General features: G+C 46.2%; 1 long non-coding RNA gene across 1 annotated transcript in view; it reads right to left on the bottom strand.

Moving 5' to 3' along the window:
- Nucleotides 1-4,105: 4,105 nt before the first annotated feature.
- The window catches only part of LOC144894226 (uncharacterized), a 28,453-nt gene continuing 24,060 nt past the window's right edge, over nt 4,106-8,498 (bottom strand). Inside the window, exon 3 of the long non-coding RNA XR_013624888.1 lies at nt 4,106-4,195. This is a non-coding gene — a long non-coding RNA (uncharacterized LOC144894226). The remainder of the gene's footprint in view (nt 4,196-8,498) is intronic.

The raw sequence follows: 8,498 nt of genomic DNA, 5'->3' as shown, positions 1-8,498 counted from the left end.
GAGGACTAACTGCATGCGTCTTCAGTATCAAGCTTAACTCTGTCATGGCGGATCTGAAGAGCGGAATGCTTGGAGAAGTGGTGGGCTACTTCGGCATGAAGGAGGATCAGAAAGGTGGACTCCCACACTGCCACATCCTGCTGATACTTGCTCCCGCATGACGTTATTTTCCCGGGTGCCGCAAAAACGGCTGCACCAATCGAGATTTAACGGATGTTTATATAAATCGTTTAAAAGAAAAAAAGCCTTCAATTTCTGATATTTAGCCTTTTCATTTGGGCCTCCCAATTGAAGCCCTGCCCATAGGGCGGGTACCGTTGCTAGTAATAGTAATACTACCAGGTACAATCACCTACCTCCCCAAGTGGCTAATCATTCAAACAAGCACTCCATTGTAAACAGTTAATAAGGAACGGCTGGCTTGGCAAGCACTAGCAAGCTGCTTGGTAAATGAATAGAACCCTGTTATTGGCAAATGTCACCGGATTCCTGTTTTTGTCTCGAGTCACACACACACCTCCCACCATGTCAACTACATTTTGTATGCAGCCAATGGCTGCTCGTTACATCATCACAAGGAGCTCAACCATGGCAACTACATTTTGTATGCAGACAATGGCTGCTCATTACATCATCACAAGGAACGAAGCCATGGCAACTACATTTTGTATGCAGACAATAGCTGCTCGTTACATCATCAAAAGGAGCGAAGCCATGGCAACTACATTTTGTATGCAGACAATGGCTGCTCGTTACATCATCACAAGGAGCGAAACCATGGCAACTACATTTTGTGTGCAGCCAATGGCTGCTCATTACATCATCAAAAGGAGCGAAACCATGGCAACTACATTTTGTATGCAGTCAATGGCTGCTCGTTACATCATCAAAAGGAGCGAAGCCATGGCAACTACATTTTGTATGCAGACAATGGCTGCTCGTTACATCATCACTTGACCCTTGAGACAAATACTTGACCCTTGAGACAAATACTTGACCCTTGAGACACATACTTGACCCTTGAGACAAATACTTGACCCTTGAGACAAATACTTGACCCATGAGACAAATACTTGTCCCTTGAGACAATACTTGACCCTTGACAAATACTTGACCCTTGAGACAAATACTTGACCCTTGACACATACTTGACCCTTGAGACAAATACTTGACCCTTTAGACAAATACTTGACCCTTGAGACAAATACTTGACCCTTGAGACAAATACTTGACCCTTGAGACAAATACTTGACCCATGAGACAAATACTTCACCCTTGAGACAAATACTTGACCCTTGAGACAAATACTTGACCCTTGAGACAAATACTTGACCCTTGAGACAAATACTTGACCCTTGAGACAAATAATTGATCCTTGACACATACTTGACCCTTGAGACAAATACTTGACCCTTGAGACAAATACTTGACCCTTGAGACAAATACTTGACCCATGACAAATACTTGACCCATGACAAATACTTGACCCTTGAGACAAATACTTGACCCTTGAGACAAATACTTGACCCATGACAAATACTTGACCTTTGAGACAAATACTTGACCCATGACAAATACTTGACCCATGACAAATACTTGACCCTTGAGACAAATACTTGACCCATGAGACAAATACTTGACCCTTGAGACAAATACTTGACCCTTGAGACAAATACTTGACCCTTGAGACAAATACTTGACCCTTGAGACAAATACTTGACCCTTGAGACAAATACTTGACCTTTGAGACAAATGCGAGACTAAAGTGAAACAAACAGTAAAATGAAAAACAATATCTTACCTTTAGTCTCTGAAATTTCTTCTTTTGTTTTCATTCCAGTCTCTTTTTGAATGATTTGAATTTCTCTTTTTTTCTCATCGTCAGCCTTTCCGATATCATCCATTTCCTTTGAAAATGTGAGATTCACTTTTTCCACCATCAAAGTCGATTCCGTGTCATTCCGGTGGTGGATTACATCAGCTTGGTCCGACATCATTGCTGTGTCTTCCACCGACATGAAGCTTTCGTGTTGCACGGCTTTTCCAACAAACACCGTCTTGCTCACCTGAACTGGATTATCCAGAGGAAACAATTCCTCCTCCTCACCACTGGAACGTTCTACCTGCTGTTGCACGTGAACTTGCGATGTCCTATCTGCCGAAACCTCCACTGGATTCTGCTCACTCACGAGGCACGATTTGTGTTGGACCAACAAACCTTTTTCTGACCTTTCTCCAAGATCAGGCCTCAACTGTTCTTGGACATCCAAAAACAATGGTTTCACCTCTGTACGTGCTCTTTTAGCAATCTTCTCGCTTTCTACCAATTCCTTTGATAACAGAAACTTCAACCTATCCACAATATCATTTCCTTTTGCGAGAACAGGTTCTTGAGTCATTAGTAATTTATCTTCAGTGTAGGATTTCACTTTTATCATTGGTTCTTCCATAATAACCCCTGGGGCCTTTACAAACCCGGATGCCTCTTTGAGACCCAAATCACATTCCTCTGCAGGTTTTAGATTTGGCCTCGATATCAGTTTATTCTCCAAAAAGTCTGTCCATGGGAGCTCATCTTCTAATGGAGGCATTTCAGAGCATGGACTCTCTGGAAGCACCGATACAGAACTTTCAATTGGTTTCTGCATTCCTGTATTTTCAAAGTCAAATTCACAACTTTGTTCCTCTTCAGGATCCATCACTTGTGCAAACCTCCTCTTTAACGCAGATTCCTTTAGTCTGGAACGTTTTGCAAGAGACTGCGCGTACCCTGGCACAGGCTCCGGGTTCTCCGACGTCAATCCAGGTAAATCTGCTTTCTGCTGTTGCTGCTCTGTCAGCACTGGATCCGGCCCGTCTCCATCTCCTGCGTCTTCTACCATTACATTGGAGTCATTCAAATCCTGATCAATAGTCATATTTCCAAGGCCTCCTCCTTGGCTTGAACTGCAAGCACCCATGGTAAACATCCCCGAAACCCCATCCGAGTCAGTCCCACCAAAGGTTGCACACCTACACCCAGATTCACTTTGACTCTCTAACTGTTCAAAGGTCTCTTTCTCTGCGGCCACATCGATATTTTCTTCATCTAAACTTTTTCTCGATTCACTTTCGCTGGCTTTCCATTTTGTTTTCATTTGCAATTGCATGTTGACATCTTTGGTTCTCATTTGAGTTGTGCTTTCCACATGCAACGCATTGGAATCTGTATCCATTCCATGTCCTCCATCATCATCGTCATTCGATTTTCTTTTCTGCTTCTTCTTAGAACTATGCTGGTTTTGCACAGTACCAACATCCCCGTGTGCCTCTGTCATCTCACTCTCATCATCAGTCCTGCTTTCTGTACAAACTCCAACTGATGGCATCGAGACTTCCAATTGATCATCTGTTTCAACCTGAACCTCTCCGAGGACTTTTCCATCCTTTGCAGGACTTTTTACTGGGTCTCCAGACATGGAATCACCGACCTGAGTGAGCAAGGACCTATTCTCAAACTCTGTGGCGTTGTCGACGATACGCCTCTCCTCCATAACCGCATTGTGGCCTTCACCCCCATTACCTTCAATATTGATAACATTTTCCAGTTGCCCCTCTTGCCCTTTCTCACAGGTTTCTGTACACCCCCGATCCAACTGACTTTTCAACTCTGTCTTTTTCGTTTCTTTTCCCTTTTTCCTTTGGGAAGGTTTCTTTGCATGATCAGCTTCTTGTTGAGTATCGACAGTCAATTCCTCAGGAGGCAAAATACAATCATCCTCATTTGAATTTCTGCTTTCATTTACTCTCCGAGTCCCTTGCGGCCCTTTTTTCCGTCTACCTCGTTTACCTGACCCTTTATTCCCCTTCCCTTCTTCCTCATGTTCTGCCATATTCGATTGTTCAACATTGCCATTGAAAGAAGAGAAGCTGCTCGAAGGTTCATCATTGGGACATTCCATTGAGCCAGTCTTCTCTTGCATTAATGCAGCGTCATCTTGAGGACGTTGACTCGCTCCTTTACGACGACTCGTCCTCTTCTTTTGATCCTTTTCCTCATTTTCTAAAACACCCTTCCTTCTCCCACCCCTCTTCTGTGTCTGAGAAGTTTGGCCTCGACCTCTGGCACGACCTCTGCCACGGCCTCTGGAACTTGACATGCTTTCCCCAAGTTCTTCCTCCACATTTTCAGGGTCACACTGGGATGCAGACAAAGCTGTAAAATAAAAGCAGGCAAAAATACCATTAAGATCATCAAAAACTCCAATTCTTCATCTCACAATACTAATTAGGAACAACTTTCAACAACTTGGTGTTGATCTTGCGAGATCACGGCGAGGTCACGTCTTTTCGAAGCTGTTCCATGCGCTCACGCTCTCGAAGCTAAGTGATCTTTCACAATCGTGTTTTTGTCGAGACTGTATCTATCTTTCGGTGTGTGTACCTATAGCGTATCTTTTGGAAAATTTTCGGTGCTAATTTTTCGTACATGTATACACAATCGTCGGTTAATGCGTATCGAGTATTCTGCGGCCTAGTACTCGTAGGCTTAGGCTACCGTACCGTCTCCGACCTTGTGGTTTTGTTTTTCTCTCAGCGATTCGTCGAATGCGCTGAAATTATTTTCGTTCTCTGTTTCGTCCCAGTCGTTCACCCCGTACCTCCTTGTTTAATATCTCTACTCACAAAAAAAAAAAAAAACCCCCCAAAAATATTTCCTTCCCAGGTCTTATTCGTTTATTTGTTGTTCTTTTTGTTCGTTCGTTCTTCGTTCGCGATCACGCGGTTAGAAATGTATAATCTCTCCCCTGAACAACTATTTTCTCTCATATATTATAACACCATTTTCTTCTTTTCCTACAAAAGGATGCTTTCGTCTTGCTCACCAAATCTATTCATTCCAAAAAATATATATAATACCATCTCTTACAGTTCCTCCTTTCTACATTCCCTAAACTATCCAGAACTCCATCCCTCCTCCAGTGTCCTCAAACGTATTTTTGACTCGAAGGTCTCAAACTCATTTTGCAAAAAATGTTCGTTTCCCATGAATCGTACACTTTTCAAAATCCAATCTCACCCCCTCCCCTCCAAATCCTCCCCATCACCCATCCCTTTCAAATCTCCCCCCTTGCCCCTTCCCTCCCCTCCCTCCTAAACTCCCCCCACACCCCTCCCCTCCGAGACTCTCCCTCGCTCCTCCCCTCCTAGACTCCCCTCTCACCCCTCCTCCTCAAAGCAGCCTCCCTGCTTCTTCCCCCTTCCAACTTTCACCTTCATCTCCCCCAACCTTCTGCCTCGCTCTTCCCCTCCTCAAATAACACCTCACTGTGCCTCACCCAATCTCCATCAAACCTTTTGTCCGCCCCATTCTTCCCTTTCTCCAAGCTATTCTGAAATCTCTGAAATCTCTGACACACCTTCAACAGCTCTCCCTACCTCTTCCTCCTCTTCCACATCTTACCCTACCCCTCCCCCCCCCCTGTTCTGGACCCGATGCTCCCCCTTCCTCTTCATTAACGGTATGGACCTCAAACATCTGGGGCCTTCGCTCAAACTTGACTGACCTCTCCATACAGGTTGCTTCTGACAAACCAGATGTGATCTGCTTAACAGAAACTTTCCTCCTTCATGATGTCTCTGATGCCTTGGTATCTCTCCCAGGTTACTCCCTCCTCCGGTATGATAGACCTGAGCCTCGTCCTGGAGGTGGGGTTGCTATCTTTATAAAAAGCTCTCTTCCTCACTCGCCCTCCACTGCCCTCTCTCCACCTCACCCCCAGGAATACCTTTGGCTACGGCTTCCCCTTCGCTCCCACCTTTTGTTCATATGTGTGTTGTACCGTCCACCAAACAGCGATGACTCCATCTACATCTCACTGTCTGATAATATGGACCAACTTCTATCTACCCATCCCAACTCTCTCTTCCTCATATGTGGTGATTTCAATTGTCACCATGCCAGTTGGCTGGGTGTGGGTACCTCTCTCACCAGCCATGGCTCTTCAGCAAAGGACTTCTGCGACTCACTGGGACTGACACAATCTGTCAATTTCCCGACCCGGATCTCAGTCAACAGAGCATCTTCTCTTCTGGATTTGCTTATGACAAACTTCCCTGAAAATGTCTGCTGCTCTTCTTCTGCTCCAATCGGCTCATCTGATCATGTGCTTGTCAAAGTGGACATCTCTCTGACCATTCTCAGAGAGCCTCCTCAGCATCGACGAGTCTGGCATTTCACTCAGGCCAACTGGCACGGTCTTCAAGCAGCCATCAATCATCTGGACTGGTCTCCCATCTCTACCGCCTCTGACATCAACTCATCCTGGGAATTCTTTCAAAGTAAATTGCTCTCTCTCATGCACAGATTTATCCCATCTCGTCTTCAGTTGTCATACCCTTCCTCCCGTCCATGGTACACGGAATTTGTGGTGAGGCTGTTGCCCTGAAACAACTTGCTTTCGTCTCCTGGAAAGCAAATCCAACGGAAGGAAATCTCATTTCCTTTCACAAAGCCCGAAACAAGTGTGTGTCCACCCTCAGGAGAGCCAGGAAACAATATCTCACCGTTCTCAAGACCGAACTCTCTTATCTGTCTCCCTCTTCCAAATCCTGGTGGCGTCTGGTCAAATCTGTTTCTGGTGTTTGTTCCCCCTCCATCCCCTCCCTCACCTCAAACGGCTTAACGGCTGACTCCGCACGTGAAAAAGCTGAATGTCTCAACTCTGTGTTTGCCTCTAAATCTTGTGTACCAAACCCATCCCTCTCTGTACCCACCGTACCCAGTCGTACCCAGCTGCTCCTGGACTCTGTGTCCTTTCCTCCTGACAAGGTGGAAAAGTTTCTGTCAACCCTCGACTCTGATTCTGCAACTGGTCCTGACGGCATCAGCCCACGGGTCCTAAAATCATGTTCTTCTGCTCTTTCACTCCCTCTTTCTATTCTCTTCACCCTCTCTTTTGCTCAAGGTCATCTGCCATCTGCTTGGAAATCAGCCAACATCACCGCTTTGCACAAAAAAGGTGCAAAAACAGATCCCAGCAACTACAGACCAATCAGCCTTCTCCCAATTATCAGCAAAGTCATGGAATCCATCATTGCTTCAGATATTAAATCTTTCCTCTTCTCCAATGGCTTGATCTCTGATCATCAATTTGGTTTCAGACCTGGTCACTCTACTCTGGACATGCTACTTCTGCTTTCTCAACAATGGATGGAGGTCCTCAACGCCAAACAGGAAATTAGAGCTGTCTCCCTTGACATTTCACGTGCCTTCGATACGGTCTGGCACCCTGCTCTGCTCACCAAACTCTCCTCCTTTGGTATCCATGGAAATCTCCACGCATGGCTGGCGGACTTCCTCTCTGGTCGTAGTCAACGTGTGGCCCTGAATGGTTATCTCTCATCTCCTCTTCCTGTTCAGGCTGGAGTTCGCCAAGGTGGTGTTCTGGGCCCTGTGCTTTTTCTGGTCTTCATCAATGATCTCTCTGACTCTCTTGAAAATCCTCTCTATCTCTTTGCTGACGACTCTACTCTCTGTCGCTCCATTCCTCATCCCTCAGATCAGCAGTCTGCAGCCTCCTCACTCTCTGCAGACCTGGACAAAATCACAGACTGGTCAAACAAGTGGAACATGTCTTTCAATCCTGACAAATCTCACACTCTTACAATGTCTCTCCGAAAGGACCGACTGGACAACCCTCCCATCTACTTTCTCAACAATCCTCTCCAAGAAGTTCTGTCGCTCAAGCTTTTGGGTCTCACTATCTGCCATGATCTTTCTTGGGAAAACCACATTTCCAAGCTGGCCTCCAAAGCCAGTCGCCGACTGGGCATCCTCCGTCGTGCGAAGTCCTTCCTTGGCACACCTGAGCTCCTCACCACATACAAGGCTTTCATCCGCAGCTCAATGGAATACTGTTCCCCCCTCTGGGCTGGTGCTCCTGCCTCACACCTTGCTCGGCTTCACGCTGTTGAGGCCAAAGCTTTCAGAATCATTGGAATCTCCTGCGATGTAGTCAACTCCGAGGGCCTTTCACTCACTCACCGCAGGCAGGTTGGTGGTCTTTCTGTCTTCTACCGACTCCTCTCCGGCCTTGCTCCCCCAGCTCTCTCTGTGCTCTGTCCCCCCAATATTCCTTCAGGTCGCACAAGATCTGCCTGCAACCCTCTTATGGTTAAACTGCCAAAGTCTAGGATCTCTGCTCACCTTCACTCTTTCATTCCCCTTTTCTCCCGCCTCTGGAACAAACTCCCCCACTCCCTTCAATCCCACTCCTCCCTCCAGGTCTTTAAAACAGCTGTTCACCACCATCTATCTTCCCCCATTGAAAACCTTGATCTTTTCTACCCCCGGTAATTCACCCCAGAGTCCTTGCAGTGTTCATATGTTTTATTCCTCTCCCACCTCCCCCCAAGTCCTCCCGATGTCCCTGCTCTCAAATGTTGTGTTTGTGTCCTTCCCCCTCTCTCCCCATCTTGTCTGCCGCTCCCCTTGTTTTTTGTGTTTTGTGTGTCGG

This window comes from Myxine glutinosa, chromosome 11 (assembly GCF_964187855.1).
Source record: "Myxine glutinosa chromosome 11, kmMyxGlut1.1, whole genome shotgun sequence".
Lineage (NCBI taxonomy): Eukaryota > Metazoa > Chordata > Myxini > Myxiniformes > Myxinidae > Myxine > Myxine glutinosa.
The sequence above is the reverse complement of the archived record's forward strand: the minus strand, read 5'-3'. Positions and strand labels throughout refer to the sequence as shown.